Genomic DNA, 21,605 nt, shown 5'->3' on the forward strand with positions numbered 1-21,605 from the left:
ATGAGAGAAAAAATATACATAAATAAATGTACTTATGTATATACTTGGAAACGAAATGTCATAATACACATAACTGATACATATATAATAAACCGCTTGAGGGCGCACAGCAGGAGCTGTAAACAATGCTATATCAAATGTTGACTTGCCCACACGCTCGGAGCAGAAGCGACAGCAGCAGCAGCAGTTGCTCTAGGCGGCTCCTCAGCTTTGTCTGACAATCAAAACAGAGCGTAAGCGAGACAGAGAAAGAGAAAGAGAGAGAGTGGAGAAAATGTGAGAGGCTATAAGGCTGGCTCGTATAAACATGTTAAGAGCAGCGATGGCGGCGGTAATGTTCATGATGAGCTGCTCAATGACACGTGCAGCCTATGCGGCGTATGTGTGATATAATTTGTTATCGCCTGCTGATGACGTTCTTCTCGTGAGCCTGCGACCAATATAATAATTTCAGGCTGTCGTCTCTTTAATATTTTCGCGCCTAATGAAAAGTAGATCCCCGTCTGCAGCACCACGTTGAGTGCTCTGGCTGGCATTTACATCATTTGTCACGACAGTGTGCGTATGTGCCACACACACATACGCACCCACACATACGACACACACACACATGGGATTATCTTTACTTTTTTTGCTGCCACTCCCTTTGAGATTTTTGATGTTTACGCCTGTAGCTGTTGGCAATTTGTTGTACGCTGATAGCAGATAAGCATTTGATGAGGTTTATTATTAAATTAGAGATTTCTCTCTATGCGCATAGCAACCAGTCTCAAAGACTGAAAGCCCGAAAGACTAAGGCCAGCGTTAGCTTTAAGCTGCTTATGGAACACAATTCGCTTTACCCACCCCCTCGAGTAGTATTTCACAATCAGTGCAGCAAGCCGCTTATGTGAATTACTGTTGAAATGAAACTTTCAAATTAAAAGAAACTTTTATATAGCGCATATAGAGCAGCATTTATGCATATATTTATTATGCAAATGCAATCCTCAAATATTAATTATTTCGCATAAAGTTTTTTTCACGCCATAATAAATGTTTCGAGTACTTAAAGTGTTATCAAAACATATTCATTAGTATGGAATATAGTCAAAATACAAATGCAGAATATGCGAAATCAATAGAAAGTATTCATAAAATACGCACAGGAAATGGAATTTTTTTGGCATGAATTCTCTGGCAAATATTTATAATTCACAATATTTGCATAGTTTGGGTTAATAAAACTCAAAAGCGCAGCATGAAATATCTAATTTAGTCCCATTATATAAAATGAGCAAATGCTTTTTAAAAATTTAAAAAAATACAAAATTAAAATCAGAAAATAAAACAAAATAAATAAATATTTGCAATTTAGATTTTTGTAATTTATATAATTTAAATTAGTTTTAAGTATTATTCAAGGAATTTTGTCAATTGCGAGGCCAAAAGTAAATATTGCTTGCGACAATTTGAATTTTATTTGCAATGCAAAAGTGAAATGTGGAATTCAATTAGGGCCAAAATACGTCCACAAATTATGTACAAAACGCCCATCTTAATCCTGTATTTGTTCCACTCACACAGTCAGTCCTTACATACATCGTGTGTGATGTAATAAGTCTGTTTTAATAATTCAAAATATAAATTGCCACAGGCATACATACATTTGAGATATTTTAACCGCAAGCAATTTAAATATTAAATGAGTATGGGCAAGACGCACACACACACACACACACACACGCAGCAGCAAATCTGCTGCCAGATGCATGCGTACAGTTATACATTTGTGTGTCGAGTTACTCATGGCCAAAATCCATGGCGGCTCGCTGCGAAATCCCAACTCACAATCTCATCCACTCCCCAGTCACTTTCTCTTGTTATTCTGTTTCTCTAGCAACCACAGTTCCCTGTTCTCACTCTCGCCCTCTATGTTTCTCTGGCTTTCCATTGCGTTCTGTGTGTGTGCACGTCAAGTCAAATAAATTTAATAACGCATACACATACGGCATAAAAGCAACAGACGCATACTCTCGCACACACACGTGCCGACTGACGTGCTGGCATATGAAGTTACGCATACGCCAAGTGGGACCAAAACAGTTGCCAAGTCGAGCGCTGCTGTTTGCCTCGCTGCCTGCCTCATTGTTTGGGAGGCGAGTGGAATGGGCAGGGGCCATGCCCCAAGACGCGTCAGCGACCGCAGCCCCGTTGCCAGCTTCTGATAACAATGCAAATTTGAACGCGGCGTATGCGCAATATTTGTGTGTTGTGCGTGCGTGTGTGTGCGTGTGTGTGTTTTTGTTGTGCTTCCTTTGCAATTGCGTTTGCTTTAACTTTGCATACTTTTGTGCGCTCGCAGCCAACGCGTTGTTTACAGTTTTAAGCACTCTACCAAATTGGTCATAAATATATACACACACATACACTGGCGCACACTAACACACACACACACACAAACACACCTCTACCATTTGTATTGTATGTATTTTGTAAACGGCTGCCCTGCATCGATTTTATAGCCGGCCTTTTGCCAATTTTACGTTTACCGTTTTAACGAGCCGCTCACATGCTGCTTCCATAAAATGGCTCGCTGATAGCCGCACAACCATAAACTTAACACACACAGGCACACACCCAAGCACACCAGTTTTACAAACTCCCACACACATGCAGCCCATTTACACATCATTTGACTTGCGAGCTGCTTTAAATTTATCAATTGCGCCATTAACCTCCGATAAGTGCACAGTTCTGTCAGCTGGCAATTCTTGCAATCATCGATTGGACATCTCCGTTGACACTAAATACACATCGAAGGCTGCTAGAAAAGTGTATAGAAGTGTATATGTTTGCATCCTGACATTGACTCATTAAATGAGCTGCACAGATTCTGTGAATCTTGACTTTAAATCAGATGTCAGCTCGGGCGAACCCTTGTTGCGAATGTCATCTATCAATATTTGACTGCTGTCAGAGAGCAAAATAAAAGATTGTTTAAATTGTGCTTGCATGTGGGATGATTCTTGCATGATTTTATTTTTCTTTACCTTCAACTTGGAAATAAGCTTGAGGAATGCTTGATTTTTAAGCTCAGCCAACTTTTAAAGCTTGTTTCCTGCAAATATGCCGATATTCGGCTTAAGGTTTTTTATTTGGTATTTTGAAGTGGGACTGAGCTAAGATTTAGCTAAATGGAAAAATGAATAGCTAATTATTACTACATACTATATTGCTAACGCAAGCAATATGCAATACTTAATCCGATGTATAATAAAGCTCGATTTGCTGAAATCAGACTGAAATCTCTTTATTCTCTTAACTCAAACATGGAAAATTCGTAGGCAACTGTTAAAGTGGCTTTAGAAAAACCACTTACAGCAAGTGTCATTATGCCTCAATCAGCTATCGACGGTAATGCAATAGCTGGCAACAGAAAAACAGCCAAAATACTGCCAGAACTCTCGTCTGATGGTGTTTCCATCCCATGTGCGCATCATTAATTTTAGTCAAGTTTCAAAAGAGAGGCGTGCATTGTGTTACATCGAGAACAGGCTGCGTGGCTGGCTATATCAGTTGCCACTGCGGCAAGTAGCCCGCCCATGCCTAGGCTGTTGTCAATCGATCAAACCCATCAATTTCTCGCACATAGTACAACAAGTCAAAGTCAATTTCATGTAATCAGCCGCAGTGCATTTGACAACTGGCTGGAACTGGCGTGGCAAGGCGAGAGTAGGCATCTTAATCATGCCTCATGGCGTGCATTATATGCAGCTCGATTTCATGTGGCACATATGTGAGTCAGGTAAGGTGCATTTGTTGGGGCGGGCAGTTCTGGTTAGTTATGCATGCGCATATGCGCCTATGTCATCATGAATATGCGAATGCGAAAACGTTGCAAGAGACCCAAATCAAATTGTGGCAACATTGGTTAGTACTGTTCGGTTTGCTGTTTGCAGTTGCCACGTCGCGTTGCAACGTTTGTTTTTAGCCAATTGTCTAAGCAATTTGGTGCCCAGCAACAACAAAAACAATTGTGGGAAAGGTTACAGCAAAAGTCATGAGAAAACTTGGCAAAATGTAGCAAAAACCTCCGGTTGCTGTTGTTGTTGTGATGCTTTCACAGCCCACGACAGCAACAGAAACAACAGCAACAGCAACAACAGCAACAAAAGCAACGACAAATTTATTTGACAGCGTCGCGCGCTTTGAAAATGAGTTCAGATCCTTTCACTTTGTGCTGACTGAGGCAGCTTATCAGCTGTTTGCCATCGCACACGACACACGGCGCCATAATCAATAATTAAAACTCACCTGGTTGCATCAAGATAGACGCAAGCACCCATGGGTTACGTGGAGGGAAGCGGGAAAGCGGGCTGAGCATGCAATAACATTTTCTATTAGCCATGCTCGAAAAGTGCCATAAATATCATGTCAAATGAGTTTTTGTGCGCGCCAAGCAAGCAAACGATAAAGGATATATGTCTGTGTGCTGGGTATTTCTAAGGACTCAGCTGGCAGCTACACGTGGCAAAACTGTTGCCTCGTGTGTGCAGCATATGATGCAAATATTTCATTCATGACGCTTGTAAATCTTCTTTTGATTGCACTTAATACTTGTCACAGCAACAAAAAATTGCAGCACATACACCACAAACGCACACACATACACACACTCATACACGCGCATGCCAGTCAACAAACTAAAAAAAGAGAAGATATGAAAAAAAGAAAATATATTTTCGGCATACTGCAGATTTAATACCCTTTAATAAATGTTTCTTAAAAATTGTGAGAAGAATCGCCAAACTAGAAATTACTGAGTTTGGTGAGAATATCTTGAAAGGTATACAAAACCCTATTTTTCAACTGATTCATCTGTAGAGCTCTAAGACACACTAGTTCGAACCTGCAAAAAATTTTACTCTTGTATAAGGTGCGTAGATTAACAAGGTCGAGCTTATCAAGTAGCTTATAAAGCTATATGATATAGTGGTCAGATTGGGTAGTTTGCCAAATCGAATCGTTTATTAATACTGATCAAGAAAATATATCCTTCTTATTTTCGGAGCTCTCTACCGCAAAGTGTTACATATTTCATGACAATATTATAATGCCCTCTGCAGGGATATAAGAAACCAGCCAACGGTAGAAGGAAATCATAATAATCCAACATGTTTGCATTCAAATTGAGAATTTCCACCGAATGTTGCATGTGTCTGTGTGTGTCCTGTATAAGATAAATGTGTGTGTGTGTTTGTGCTTGTGTGCGTATGTGTGCGCGTGCTATCTATAGGGAAATCTCATTTCATTTCCAGCATATGCAGCCATACGAGCAGAACCTTTTGTAGTCATGTCTGCGCCATTCAGTTTGCCAGTTAAAAATCAGGTTTCTCGGCGTTTTTTTTTCAGGCTATCAGACAAACAAATCTACACCAACAAATCGCACACACACGCGCATACTCCACTTAGATATATATCTGAGCGAATGAGAGACACCTTTTGCCGCAATTTATCGTTTTGGTAAAATCTTAAATCTCGCATTCAAGGACTTTGCTGCCGTGCATACAGTATTTGAGGCTTTTGTATGCAGGGCATTATCTATGTGTGTGCGTGTGTGTGTGTGTGTATATGAGTGTTGCCTTTACAATTCAGTTGAATTGCCTTTATATGTTGGTATTTGCATCCTGTTATTGCAAAGCATGAATTATGATATTTATTGAAAGCGCAAAATGCCGCAAAGTATGTGCGCAGCGTTTGGTTGGATTCGTTGTTTATTCACGTATTTGAGTTGATTAAATTTGTGCACGGGATACGTGTGTTTGTGTGTGTGTGTGTGTGTGTGTGTGTGTGGATGACATATCCCATTTTCGAGCTTGTCAACAGGTGTGTCAAGTCTCGCAATTTTCACTTATTATCAGCTAATTTGCCAATCTACTCACAGCTCAAAATTCGAAAGTTTTCTGTCTTCACAGTCGCAAAATATTCAAATCGTCTGCTTGTTAACAGTCAGTCGCATGGTGAGGCTGCGGGGAGGGGGTTTGGCGAAGACAGGGGGCGTGGGGTTTGTTAAAAACTTTTCACATCTACAAATTGGTCTCGCCTCTAACCGCAAAAGTGCATGAGATCCTTGTGACTTCCTTTGCGTGCTTTCCCTCCTTCTCCCTATTTCTCTCTCTCGCTCTCTCTGTCTCTCTTCTCTTGTGGCAAAATGAAGCATAACAGGGCCAAAAAAAAAAATGCGGCTAACAATGCTAATACCCCAAGAAAATCCCAGCGAACAAAGAGAAAAGCAACTTTCACAGTCAGTTTGCAACTTCGACCTTCTGAACTCTGCCCAACGCTCTACTACTTATATACACTTGTATATATGTTTATATCTATAAGTATGTATAAATATATGCACACCTCCTCCCTTTCGTTACGCCCCTTTTGGCGACAAACAAATCCAACAAGCAACTTTTGTGTAAAACTTTATGCATTTCACTGCCGATGAAAAGGCGAAAAAAAAAAAACGAATTGCAAAAAGCAAACGAAAAGGGAAAAAAGTAAAGGCAACTTTTCCTTGATTTTCAACTTAAAAAAAAAATCTCTTGTCAGACGGTGTTGGTGAACATGTGTCCTGCCTGCTGGTGCGCTGCCTTTCTACCCTGTCTTATTTGTTTATTTTTTTTTTTTTTTATTGTTCGCGCTTTTGTTTTTCTTGCAGCGCCTTGGGCTACACGAACGGCAAAGGATACGCCGCGGCGTTTGCGATAACTTTTTGATGTTTCACTGTTTACGGCTGTCAGGCCGTCCTCCTCGCCATGTCAAAATTATATTATGAATTTCTGCGCTGTGTGCCACACCCCTTCGGTGCCCCAATAACCCCTCCTGGGTCGACCAGCTGCTGTGTCTTTGTGGTGACTTTCGTCGCGTTCGTTTTGCGTTCCTCTCTCGTCCATTGATTTGCATAAAAATGTTCACAAATATTTTTCATTTTTTATTTCAACGAAAAATAAATAAAAAATAAATATATAAAGAAAAATATCATAAATAATAATAGCATGCAGGCAACAAAAGACGACAAGTGACAAGCGAAATTCAATATGTTTTATTTTTTGTCAGTTCACTTACAAAGGGCAAGTGCCAGCAAATCGATGGCTAGAAAAAGTCTGTCTGCAAAACCCAGCCTCAATTTCACGCACTGCGGATACTCTATTTGCAATATAAATCTATAAAAAATGTATTCTTTTGTTGTTATTTAGGTGTTAGCATGGTTTATTTGAATTGAATTGAATTAGTTGAAAAGGCACAAATAGATCTGTACAGTAAATGGAGGACAGGTGAGATGAATTGTAGTTCTTTCTTCATACACAAGAAAACTATGAAAATACAATTGAATTCCAAGTAAATGCCAATAGAAAATATATGAGTTTTTGGGCCATCGTTAGAGTCAGGTTAACAAAAGAGACCACAATTGAAATAAAAAGAAGTTTACGGCAGGTTGATTCAGTCGCAAGTTGACCATTGCGGACATGCATAAATAGATAAACAAAAACATTTAGACTATTCCAGCACATGTCTATGATTTAATCGGCATCTTAAAGCAGCGACGCATCCCTTACTCGGTTTGTTGAATGCCCGGCGGGGCTGTAGGGGGTAAAAAAATATATATACTGTGGCTGCCTTTGTGGGGCGTTAGGCAAACAAGTCCCTTTATGTTTTTGTTTGCCATACGGGTATAAAAAATGTATACAAAATTCAATTTGTTTGTGTGAATTTCTTGACTCGCGACTGCTTCAAATAAAATCTACATAAAATGTCCCTTGGCCTCAGCCCCCACTTCCCGCGTTGGCCATCCCTTCGCAACTCACGCAAATGTTGTCGCTTGATTTGTTTGCTTTGAAGGCGCCCAGACCCAGAAATTTGTGCACCCGCAAACCCCACAACTTATGCTGCCCGCCCAGCTTTTTTGGATCTTTTGACACTTTGACTTCGCAGTCCCCGCCAGGCTTGAGATAAATAAATACAATTTTCTTGCGGTTGCTTTACGGTACTCACGCCGTTAGCAAATTAATTGAAAATGTTTTTCTCCTTTTTTTCTCGCATTAAATACATTTATCAAACGCAAATCAATTTCAATTATAAGAAGTCACTAAAATGGATGAGAGAAAATAATAATGGAGGATACAAAAAAAAAAAAAAATCAATGGTTTTGCGTGTGATTGAATCAAATGTGTAGCATTGTGTGTGTGTGACAGGGAGAGTGTGTGTATGTGTGTATGTGGCTGCAATTAAGGCCATCTATATGGCTAAATAAGCCAAAGGCTGCCATCGACAATTTGGATGTGCCTGCAAGTGAAATTGAGCCAAAGCCTCGCTCTCAGGCATTCCTGTCACGATTTTCGATTTGCTTTGCTTTTAAGATACAAGTGTGTGCCTACATCTGTGTATGTGTGTGTGTGTGTGTAGTGTATGTGTGCGGCCTTATTTACAATCAATTGTGCCTTAGACGTATTGGGCTAAAAACTTTTTTAAAACGCCGCAGTACATCTTCAGCTTGGGGCACGGACCAAATCTTGAGAAACAGGCGCTTAATTTAATTTATTTTTTCTCCCTCTCTTTTCTTGTTGTTGTTGTTGTTGTCTTGTTGCCTGGCACGAAATGTAGCTCATTAATTTTGTTTTATTTCGTTTTAGAGCCGCTTCAATTGGCATTAAATGTTTGAGGATTTCTAATGAGGCCAAACCCGAGAAAAGTCAGCAATTTTTTGGGCTTTTTTAGCCTAACATTTTATGCAATTCACGTTTCTCATGCTGTCTGTGCGGAGTTTTCCAGCTGTCATCAATTGTTGGCCAGCGGGGAAAAAACATTTCTTATTGGCCAGACTAATGATAATTGATTTCATACTTGAGTTTTATCGAATCGATATATATATATTACTCTGATGCGTTCATTTTCAATTAGTAGGCGGCAATATTGTTATTAGCCTTATCCCCATGTTAAACTGCATGATAATTTAAAATATTTTCCTGCTTTGCAATAAGCTTCAGCTTGTGGGAAAAATGGGATACTGTCAATTCCCATAAAGAGGCAGAAGCTGTACCATATTTCAAGTGCTTCTCCAGGTATTTGGTCTCTTTTGACAAATAATCTTCGCAAAGGCAGAATGAAAAATAAAAAATCATTTGTATAATGAGAGCTGTCTGTCATTCGAAATGGCATTAAATTTCAAGCAGGAAGCTCTTTTCAAGTGGATTACAAAAGCTCGGGCACTAAGTCCGAGCATTACTCACTCTATTGTTGTACAGCTCATCAAACGCTTACCTGCAAATAAGAATTAAAGAGTGGGTTAGCAAACAGACTACAGACTGATTGATATGTATTGCGAGTGTTGTGGGGCGAACGCTAATTGCTTAGCCTCTGCAGTACTGCGGGACTGACAGGATACGGAGTACAAAGGTCCTGTCCCTGCAGGCATAATTGATCAATATTTAGCATGCCAGCAGACGTTGAGTGTCGACAGGCAAAATGGCAGACATGCAAACAAGTCATCAAGCTGGCAAAAGCGGGCAAACCAACTGCGTGAAGGTTTTGCCACGAAATTTAAGCGTTCTCGGCGCTGTCTTAAAACAGAAATAATGGTGATGTGTTCAGGTTCAACTGCCAGAAATTTAGGTGAAGAAAGCTTGGGGAAAAATTATCTTAGTAAATATTAAAAGAAATTAGCTAAATGCCATAATAAGTCATTGAATGCGGGCAAAAATGCTGCAAGCTGAGCAACTTAAGTTCTTTGCTGCATGCGCTTAATCTAATGGAATATTAATTTTATATATATTAACCAATGGATTAATCTGTTAAAAAGAAAAATCAAGCAATAAAAGCTCCTCATTAAAAGCTCTTTAATTGTTTGAAAACTTTTTAATGATATAAATATAATAATTAATCTATGCGAAAGCTTTGCGAAGCTTTCAATGGAAAAATGTGCTTTTGCCCAGACCTATTGTGGCACGCGAACCTTGAAACTTGGTGCTTAGGAAGTTGTCAATGTATTTAATCAATACTTAGATGTGGTAAGTGACATTTATTTGGATAAAGCTAAATAGATATTGGGTTAAAAGTTTGCGGAATGTTTTTATCAGAATATGAAATTAATCTGCCACAGCTTGTGTTTTCTTCTTTCTGGAAGTTTATTAAAGTACAGTTGAGGCTTATGCCGTAACTGTATTCTTATGAAAAAAATATATTTGTTTATATATTATTTTTCATTTTTATCCCTGTGCTATGCGCAATGCGAACAAACAACACAAACAGTAAGTAAAATCGTCATTATCTTTTAATTAACTTTCGCAGTCATGGCAAATGATGAAAGTTTTTTATTTCTGTTGTCTGTTGTCTAACCGGCATGGAGGAGTCTGTTTTGTGTTTATCTTGTGATTGCTTTTAGTTTCGCCTGACAGTTTTCCATGCCAAACAGAATTTTCCTTTTCATTATGCTAATTTCGCCAGGCTAAATAATTACAGAGCGCAACAAAATGGGACGACGCCAAATGTTGAAAAGTAATTGTAAAACCAGACATCTGGATTAAAAAAAGAATTAAAAAAGAGACAAATACAGACAGTAACAACTAACTGTATATTCCCAACTTTAAGCCAGTGTTTGTTTTTTTCCCCACTTGTTTTCCTTAAGCCGCTTAGGGGAACTACGAGAATAGGCCGAATGCTGGCTTTCCCACGCTGATTGAATGATTAACATAATCGAAATATAAATAGAAAATAAATCCAAATGGGAAATATAATTTTGGTCAGCCACAGAATCGCATTAAATCAAAACAAAGCAACAAATTCGTTCTTTTCAAAGTTCTCTCTAGAGTGCCTAATTGAATTATTACAATGAATTTTCCTCTTGGCGCAGGCGCATTCACTTGCCACAAAGCTAGCTCTTGGTTGCCACGATCACGAAACATGCGACCCCGTTAGGCATGAGTAAGCCACAAAGTTATTTCCGAGTGCAACGTGCGGCAGCAGTTTTTGGCTTCCACAACACAGAGTAGGCAGCACTCAGACAGAATTTGTCAGACTTAATAAGTTAGGTTCTCTTCTAAGAACCTTAAGCTGCAGGTTCATTCAACCTGCCTGACGGGGCCATAAATTCGTTGCGCGAGCATAAATTCTCGGAGCGGTACGATATTGTTCTCTATTTACTCTCGGTTGGGTGTCATTAAAAAACATGAAAAGCGCTTTCGTGTGATAATATCATCAAGCGGGTTCTTTAATAATTTATGCGCATTGTAGAAATAATAACAGCAATTAATGCGATAGCAAACTGAATATCTACTGCGACGATAAAAACATTCAAAATCAATACGCAAGACCCGTCTCAGAGGGCTGCCCACGCGTCTCGCGACTCGATTCAAAGACCATACTGAATCGAAAAATAGTCATTAAGTTAAGTATACGTCTTCGAAAAGGAGCTATATGTTTGGGCGAGAGTGTGGTAAGACCCATAGACGAAGCAAAGCTTTAAATAAAACAAAGAAGAACTGTTCAATTCTAAGCACACCAGCTGCACAATACTCTGTTCTCGGCGAGCAAACAACTTAGGGCAGAAGACTTCTTGATTATTCAGGTCAAATTTTGGCATGGCACAAATATTTACCATTTGTATTGATATTAATTATAATATTAGTAAGAAAATTAACTGAGATTTATTTATTTATTTTTTCAACTCCATAACTTTGACCTTTTGCCTGTGACTCCACAACTTTGACTGTGACTGAAGGTCTAAGACAGCGAATTGAAAGTTGTGACTCTGCATTTGTGACTCTAAGAAGATGACTCCAAAGCTCTTGTTTTCCTTCTTTGAATTTAAAGCTGTAGATCTGGATTTTTAAGAAAGTCCCTTTGATTTTAGCTCTATTAACATAGTTAAATTTTAATTGCGAGTAAAAAAAGTCCTTACACATTACGTGACGGGATTATATAATTGTGCTGAAGTCCGCAACTAGCTCTCTATTATATGCCCTAAGCAGCACAAGGCCAATATACTCCGTATCCCCCATTTAAGAACAGTGTATTAAAATCAAAGAACAACAAAACTTAAAATCAATTTTATGTTTATGACACTTTTTTTTTATCGTCTTCTATTTCTTTTGTGCTTCGGTGAGTTCTTGTGGAGTCGCGCCGCACAGCGGGTCAGTTTTTAAATGCCCATCCATAAACTTAGCTATATAGATAGAGATTTATGTGTGTGTGCGTGTGTGCGTGTGTGTTCGATTATCGCTGACCGCGCACCGCTCTTCGCTGCTCGCTGCTCCGTAATAGGGTCATGGGTCGTAAAGCAACGCAACGCCGATTTTAATAGCATTCTAAGCAGCTCAGCCATTCGACCCGTGTCTCTATTTACATATGCATGTGGGTGTGGATGTGTAGATATGTGTGTATGCGTGTGTGTGTGAATATATCATTTGTCTACTAATGTTTAGGCAAATGCCATTCGTCCATGAGTCACACACGAGGCATTAAAATTGCAGGCATTGGCCATTCCGCTGGCTACAAAACTGATTGCAATATAATTTGAACTGTCCCCAACAATGGGGCCTAAATCATTTGAAATGCAAATGCGCCAATTTGTTTTCACCTCAACATATAGAATATTCCAAGCGATTTCCTATAGTCGCATTGCAAGCCTATCCGAATGAATGGACAGCAACATTTTCCCAGCGTCTGCCCTTTTGTGAAGGGGACAGTTCGGTCCCAGAGTAACCCACGCATTGGCCAGCCGAGCGTTGCGTGGGCAAGTTGAAAGGTTGCTCCGGGGACCTTGCTTATCAGCACTTGGGCATCGTCTTCGCACAGTCTTTACCTATCTCAACGCCACTAATCAGCGGCGAGCATCTACCTTACGTTACCCGAGTGGTTCCTCAAGTGTTTAAGGGACATCGCTCAGCCGGGCATGACGCACGTCATTTTCTCTTGATGTTGTTGTTGTTGTTGTTGCATCCACATATGAGCGCTTGAGTGGTTCGTGTAGAAGACATCATCATAATTCCTGAAGGCGTCGTGGTAAATAATATTTGACTATGATTGAGTTCCGTTTTCGTTCTACCTTACTGTCTGCTGCACTTTCCGGCTTGTCTAAGTTGTATTTCTTGTTATTCTACCCTCCAGTTTTATGCTTAAAGGGTATTCTGATTGGTGCCAAATCATGTTGAAGAACTGCTGTACAAAAGTCATCTAAATAATATTCAAAAAGGAATTTTTTCTTATAGATGTTGTAGGTTGTTTACCAGTTGGGTACTGGGTAACTTCTAGTCGCGCACTCTAGACTATTTTCCTGCAACTATTAGATAGAAAAGGGCATAGTGATGTTCTGCAAATCTATGTTACAGAGAAGCCCCTCAACCAGGGAAGATAAGAAGCAATATCAACTAATATGATCTCTTACAGGGCATTTGCAAGTCGGGCAGTGAAACTTAATTTCCTCTTTGCGGCAGGTTTAAAACGCAATCAAGCGTCTTAGAATTTTCCATTTCTTATGTTTCCCATTGTTGTCGCCCCTTTTCCTTTTGTTTTCACATTCATTTTTAATATTGAGAGCGCATTTGGGCCTTGCTTCGGCGAGCATTAAAATTGGCTTTAATTTAAATTATGAATAAGTGCTCATTTGGGTCTGGGGCATAGGTCAACTAGTCGCCGGGACACTGACGCCTGTCGCCGGGCCTGCTAATGAAGTTCAAATATTTAGGGAATTAGGCCGTCGAAAGACTCGAATCTTCAAATTGGAAAACCTTTAGCATTTCATGCTAATGACAAATGCTTTTATCTTTGCAAACACAAAACGGCAAAAAGATAAAAATAATAAAAGAAAAATTAAACGCAAAATTGTTGGCAACCTGCTGCTGCTGTAGCTGCTGCTGCTCGTGTAATTATACTCCTTGCGCAGGGCATTATAAATACTTAATGAAGTTTGCCAGGCGCGGCACAAGTTTTCTATGAAAGTAAGCATTTGGCTGACTTGAAAAAGTCGCGAATGCTGCACAGAAAGACACAGCCGCTAACTGCTGAGTTAATCAAGGAGGCTGCTTAAACCAGTTGCGAATTATAAGCACTCAGCACTTACAAGTTGAATATCTATCTCGTTATAGGCAGAATAATACGTTGAGAGCTACATACTGAATATATATTCATGATCGGTACGAGCTGGGCTAGTTTATTGTTTTGTTAGAGTATTTATGGTTCGGTTTAGACTGCGGTGTGGCTAGTTTTTATTTTCGGCCGCCTCATGCTGACCCTAATCATTATGCTGGGCCTGGCCCGGCTAGCTGGCCGGCTAGTGAAAAGCGTCAGCAGGAGAGGAGCTGGGAGTGGGGGAAAAGTGGCAGCTTGGGACCGTGAAAATTACACGTTTTTTGCTTTGAGGTTACAATATTACATGCCAGGTGGGTGTTCACTCGCCCGGCGGCGAGGTCGGGGCAAGTAAGGGGACTTAAATTTATGCATTCTTTTTTTTTTTTTGTTACGTTTATGTTGCTTTAATTAAATTTCTCTTTTTTTGGTCGCTAATTTCGGCATTTAGGCGCGTCTACATTTTTTTTTGTGGTTCTCTAACTTCCATTGAAATGAGAAAATATGCTGGAAATGCGAAAATGCGGCACGTAGGCGTGGCAGCTAATTGGCCCGCCAGAGGTTTATTATTTATACATTCTTTCTATTCCTGAGGGGAGTATAGGGGGGGTGGGTATATGGCCATAATTTATGTCTTATTTACACAAAGCGCATGTGACAACAGCTGCCGGGGCTGGGCTTAATTACGAAATCGATTATTAGCCAAGCGCTAATCAAGTCACTCGATACGCTACGCTACACAAAGGAGTCGGCTAGACAGGTATCGCGGCGATCAGGTGAACGATTCTTTATAAATATAAATATATATATTTATATATATGTATGTATGAAACTCAAAAGAAAATAGAGGCCAACTGTGCTCAGTCAGGTAGGGAGCGCGAACAATGCAGCCCGAAGTCAAGCGATAGCGTCGGAAAACCTAATAAATTTTTCATTTGTGTGCTGCTGATGAAGGCATTAGGCATAAGTGGAAAATTGTGCATTGTATAGAAGTCTAAAATATAACGATAACCATAAGAATGTCGCTGCGGTTGTTGGGTTTTTACCTAAATTCATGATTAACAGACGAAAATTGAATAAGTTAATTCAATTTCTACACGTTTGGCAGGTCTGGAGATCTTAATTAAACAGAGGCCCAGAAGTCGTGCACTCTTCTGACGTCAGTCCTGAAGTCGTGCACTCTTCTGACGTCACACTGAGCTGGGCTTTATGCTCTTCTACTGCGGAAGCCGCTGCAAAGCACTGTACATTGATAAAGCCACTTAAGACAAAGAAAGAGAGAGAGAGAGAGAGAGTGAGCGACTTGCAATCAGCTGAGCTTGTCAACAAATATGGCGGCCAAATGAGTTGTTTTTGTGCGTTAGAGCAACAGGCGTTTGCTCAGCTGCTGAGTCATTGGCAAAAGCGCCAACTTTTGCACTGCGAGAAAAGAAAGAGTTCAATGACTGGCAACAAATGTGCTTAATAAAAATTAATTGCCCAAATCAAAATGAAATAATTATATATGAGGAAAATAAGAGGAAAGTTTACGGGCATTTAAACGTTTTGTTATGTTACCTAAATTCTCGCAGTGTAACACAGCTGCTATTCATTAGCTAAAAGAAGAGTGAAAAAAACATGTAAGCGAGAGAAACATATGGACAAATGCTGTGAGGCAGCGTGTTTATTGATTTTGAAAGTTTTGACTAAATGTACAACAAAGCACAACATGAATATGCATATGCATGCAGGTGTGTGTGTGTGTGTGTGTGTGTGTGTGTGTGTAACAACAAAACAAACACTGTCATTAGCCAGACAAAGGCAACAAACAAAATAGTCAAAGTGTCATTGTTGCAGAAACAAACAAATCAGCAGAAACTAAATAAATAAATAACATTAGAAAAAAACAGTCGCACACACACACACACATGCACAAATGTCATGTCGATTTACAAATGGTTTTTAAATTTTCGCTGACAAACTTTTACTCGGCGCGCAGTTGGCCAAGTCCGTTGGCCATAACCGCAACTGCCATTACAATTACGGATACTTTCTACAAATGTGGCCCTAACTAGATCGCAAAAGGCCAAGTCGAAGCATCTTGAGCATTTCGAGTTGCCGTTTTGCTCACTTCCATTGTTGTTGTTGTTGTTGTGCTTAGCAGACGGTTAAATGACTTCCGCACAAAACTGAAACTAGATTCATCTTCTTTTGGGCCAATGTAGCCGTTTTTAATCTGAGATGAGCATGAAAAACAAACTGACCCAAATTCTGCGACAAGCGACTAACGGCAGTTTAGAAGGCGGCTTACATCTTTAAAGAAAATGTTGGCCTTTGAATAAAAATAAAAAGCAGCTTTTGAAATATTACAAGCGTTTACCGCGCTACAAGAATACTTAGGGATAATATTCCGTTTCAAATAGTCGGCATAATCTAAATTTAGCTTAGCTTAAAATAAAAAAATATATAATCATCCCTTTAAAGCTAAAATAGGCGCACTTGAAAATAGAAAACTATTCAATCTATAATTAATACATTAAATTACATTTATTACAGATTTATCAACAGCTAACGGATTGTATATATGTTTATATTCTGCTGCAGACCGCGATAGATAAACTCTGAACTCGCTCGGCTTATCGATTGCAATGAATTTATGAGAGGATTTCGAATTGTTTAATGAGTTTTTATTGTTCTTACGAGCAGTTATATTAAACACAACAATTGCTGGCAATGCTCTCGGATTGATTATTTAAGTTATACAATATTTAATGTATATATTTCAGTGATAACATTCAAAGTACAACGCTTTCATGCCTGAATTTGATTAATTTCTTTAGTTTTTAAATAATATTTTAAAAAATATTCCCATTTAATGATTAACAAGATTACCTATGCTTGTTTCTGTAGTCTAAAGTCTTAAAATAAAGTTTAAATGAAGCTCTTCAAAAAGAATACTGAAAGAATTTTCTCCACAAAATCTATTTCGCATTAAAATGAAGCTCTACTAAAATTAATAAGAATAACATGCGCTTATCACCTGGGGTCAAAGGCTAATGTCAGCCGATTATTTTTTTGAGTGTTTCTCGTTTCCCGCTGTTCGCGACACGCGTAGCACATTAAGTTGGCTGCACAACATGTTCCCCGTGAATCCCCAATTAGAATTTCATATCATATGCATTTAAATTGCTTTAAGCCAAGTCCCAGTTGCTCACGATACTCAGCCATAGAAATTCCCACCTTTTCTGGCCACAAAAAAACAACAGAAACAACAGCAACAGCAAAAAGAGTGCAAGTAAAAAAAAAACCTGTTGAGCGCAAATAAACTTTTATTCCGCTGTTGTGGTTGTTGTTGTTGTTGTTGTTGCTTAAACAGGTTCTTCAAAAACAAACACACACACGCACAATGAGCGCTGATATGCGAAGCTTTTAGCTAAGCTTGCAAAAGCATGCGACAGATCAGACTTTGGCTTACAAAGAAGAGGACAAGAGACAGATAAAAAAAAAGTCGAAAGACGCGAAGCACGCGTCAAGGCCAAATGCAGTTAGATCGGCGACACAATTGAAAAGAGATTCGCGGAAATAATGCATAAATGCAAGAGATATAACAAGTGCTTTGGCTGGCTGTGTAACTGTAACAACAGTTATTTTCAGCTTAGAGTGTGTAATGGAAGAGCGCAAATTCACCGCTTTACAGCGCTAAAAACAACAACAGCTAAGCACACACACTCACACACAGTTAGCTGATCTACATACAGGTCAAAGCGGGATGGCTAGCGTCAGCCAAAAGCGAAAGCGAGAGCGAGAGAGAGAGCGCAAGCGACACAGACGGACAGTAGCTTGCCCGCCAAGCGAAGCTTAGACGCATAAAGCAAAGCACACAACGAAACATTTAATATAAAAAGATCGAGTTAATAACGGGTTCAAAGCGTGCAATGTAATAAAATTAAAAAGCGCTTGTATGTGTATGTAATTATTTAATGCTTGTAAATGCATACCGTTTGCAAAGATCCGAATGTGGAATGTGAATACTTTTTAAGCCACAATTTGTTGTTGTCTTCAACTGTTTTTTTTTTTACGCACCTTCAATATTGTTAAACAAACAGCGAAACAGACACTTCAGTTGTTTTTGTTTTTATTGTGTTTTGTTTGTAATTTGCTTTTGGCAATATTCATGCCACACTTTCACACATTTGCATTAAATGGCGTTACTTGCTTTCATTTGTTGTTCAACGCATCACTTGCCAAAATCTTTGCTGGCCACAGAAAAACCAACTACCAATTGCTCGAAAACACACACGAATCACACGAGCGTCGGGCTTAAAGAAATTCACAGATTTGTATTGTTTCTCTTTTCGTGCAAGCGCTGTGCATGCACTCACGACGGGCACTCTGAATAAACTGAAGCAGCATAACCGCTTCACTGACTGTGGACGCACTTAACAGCGCTGAGAGCGTTAACATTTCGAAGAGAATCGTTAACAGTGCGTTGTGGGTGCTTGCGTTGCAGAGAAAACTCGGCATATGTTACGTTTAACATTTTGTTATTGTTGTGCCAAATACTTGATTGGACTTACTTGACCTATGCAAATGAGGCTGTAAAAACAAAGATAGTTTATTATATTGTAAAAAGTATACAAGTTTTGGCTATAAAATGTTTAAGATAAATATATTTGTATAAGATAAATATTATTTGTTTATAGATTACTTTAAAATTGAATCAAAACAAAATATTAAGCATAAGATCTTCTCTTAAATCTTGTCTCTCTCTTGATTCAGGCGCAGAGCAAGAAATACAGGTTTTGTTTTTTTAACAGTCAGTATAAGAGCTGCTTGTAGCAGACTGTGTATGCGTCGCAGTGGACTTGTATGTGTATTTATAGACAACTTGTTTTGTTTTGGGCAAATGCCGGTCGTTGTTGCTGCTGTTGTTGTTATTGCTGATTAGTTAGTTCTTGTTATGTTTATGGCCAAAACTCTAACTAGTTGGCAGCCCAGAGGCAGCTGCTGATTACAGTTATTATGGCATAATTGTGAACGGGCGTCCCACTGAGAGAATTTCAGCTCGAATGCAATTTACACTCGCGTGCGATTTGGCCTAAACTAAATGAATGCAATTTGAATGCTATTTGTAGTTGCTTTGTTGTTGTTGTAATTTGTGTGAGTTATGTGCAAATATGTATTTCGGCCTGAAGGGATCTTAAAGGAGCCATATATATATATATATATATAATATAAGTAGGTGTGATACCCGGTTTTGCCCGGGCCTATACTTCTTGCCCATGGGAAAAGAAACAAGTTGGCTATTTTAAGAAACCTGGCTTGGCTTAATTTTCATTTTATTTCTCAGCCGAGAATTATTGCAAGTTTGTTCTGTGTTTGTAATTTCTTAATTATGGAATTAGATATTTATAACAATAACTTGATACGTACTTATGAAAGCAAAGATTCGAGTGCCTTCAATATGAATTCATTAATATTGTTGAACACGATTTGGCAGAGGCGCGTGCAAAGCCCACATAAAGACAAGCTTGTCCGGCAGGTCACAAATACACGTGCGCAGATACAGATACAAAGCAAGACGCAGATACAGATACAATTTCATAGAAGCTGCTGTAGGCGCAGCTAATTGTTCGAGGAATGTCTACACAAATATGAAACACTCGTAATTATCCAGATGCCAAAACTTGAAATGTAATATTGGCCATAAATATATGCGTTTGCCACACAGCCTGCAGGCGCAAACGGAAAAATCCTCGACATGCCGCACATTATTTCGATTAACAAGACGCTGGGAAATGGCCTAGACACACACAGCAAACACACACACACACTCACACACACACATGTATAAGTTAAGACTCTAAGATATTTATTAGTGTACGAAAAAATTTCACTTTGAATTTGTGCCGAAAATTTAATTTGATTTCATTTTCATCAAATAGTGCAACAAATGAATTTTGTACGTGCCACAAATGCCAAAAATGTTGGAAAAGAGCATGAGAGAGGGGATGGTGGAGGGGCGGGAATGGAAATTTTGGGGGGATGAGGGAGGACCCACATGTGTGTGGCAGCGGCAGAGGCAGAGATTTGTGAGCATTTGTGTGCGACGCTTTGTTGCGTGGTTGGCCACGACACACGCAGCACGCAGCATGCGGCATGCGGCATGCGGCATGTGGCAAGTGGCAAGCGGCACGAAGAACCATAAATTCCAGCCGCTCAATAAACTAATGGCAATTTGTATCTGATAGATACATGCGAGCCAAGTCCGAGTTCGGCTGCCTTTCACGTTCCAAATTATTTCTGTGTACGTGTGTGTGCGAGTGTGTGTGTGTGTGTTCGTTATTAGTTTTCCTTCTTTTTGTCCGCTTCGTTTTCAATCCTTGTGACACTTTTATCACACACGTTCGACTCATCAAAAAGTTAACGACGATAATGACAAACATTTCAAAAGCAAACACTCCGCAGCGCATGCAACGAGCCTCCAGCAGCAACCAGCTGAGCCAGAAACACAAACAGAACCCAAAACCCGAACCCGATCCAGAACCAGAAATATCACTCGGTCCGGCTACCCTCTACCCATACCCTCAACCCACCCCACCTCGTTAAAGTCAAAGTCTGTGTGTCCACTGCTAGATAAATATCTCATTTATAAGGTCTGTCTTTGTTGTTGTGGGCAAACACCTTAATTAACTTTTTTTCCTTTTGCATACCCTGTTTGCTATACAGCGGGCATGCGTGACTACGGACAGGGTATGTGACATGTGGCTGGGACTCTTTGATGATACTTTACAGCTGCTAAGCGGGACTTCCATGAGTGAAAGTGCGCCATATAATCATATTCCGAATCAACATCAGCTATAATAGCTAAGGAGACCCAACATTATAGAAAAAGTATATTTACAGCTTATACCAGGTTTTGCTTTGATTTCCAGCAACTTAATTCTTGTAACTTTTTCATTTGTATACCCTAAATTCAACGCAAAGGCCATCCATACGTGCCGGAAGATAGATAAATAGCGATAGACTAATGATAGCAAAGATATAACCTAAAATTGGTAAGCAAAACTTATTCTTTTTCGTGAGAAGATAGAAAAGCGATAGAAAAGCGATATGCTGAAACAGGCATAGGAATCGCAGTCGTATTGCAAAGGCAAGTCGCACTTTGTTTCTTGGAAGATAAGATAGCGATATAAAAGCGATAGGCTTCATCTTTATAGCCAGCTTTATGCAGGGTATCCGCAAGTCGAGCAGCCTCGCCCATAGTCTTTTCACTTGCTCCATGAACACATCTTTGGTCCGACAAGCATTTATGTAGCTGTTCCTGTTGCCTGTGTATTAACTTGTAGCTTCCCGAGACTTGACTTATTTATTAGGGTTATTTGGCTAGTTATGCTCGTGTGTGTGTGTGTGTGTGTGCGTGTGTGTGTCCTTTAACACGCATACGTTCAACTACCTGCTCATTTTCACCTGAGTACGTGTTAATTTCGTCTATTTATCTTTCTTTCGGTTTCGGTTTCTTTTCTTTTTGATTT

The 21,605-nt window shown here is 39.4% G+C and overlaps 1 protein-coding gene across 2 annotated transcripts in view; it reads right to left on the reverse strand.

Annotated features, from left to right (window-relative positions):
- Tl (toll like receptor) overlaps positions 1-18,474 on the reverse strand; it is a 50,977-nt gene extending 32,503 nt beyond the window's left edge. Inside the window, exon 1 of one of the 2 annotated variants that reach the window (XM_070206734.1) lies at positions 18,154-18,474. The gene's annotated coding sequence lies outside the window, so the exon portion shown is untranslated. Of the gene's footprint in view, positions 1-18,068 lie in introns of both variants that reach the window. The other variant, XM_015172108.3, reaches the window with a different exon arrangement.
- Positions 18,475-21,605: the final 3,131 nt, after the last annotated feature.

This window comes from Drosophila virilis, chromosome 2 (genome assembly GCF_030788295.1).
Source record: "Drosophila virilis strain 15010-1051.87 chromosome 2, Dvir_AGI_RSII-ME, whole genome shotgun sequence".
Lineage (NCBI taxonomy): Eukaryota > Metazoa > Arthropoda > Insecta > Diptera > Drosophilidae > Drosophila > Drosophila virilis.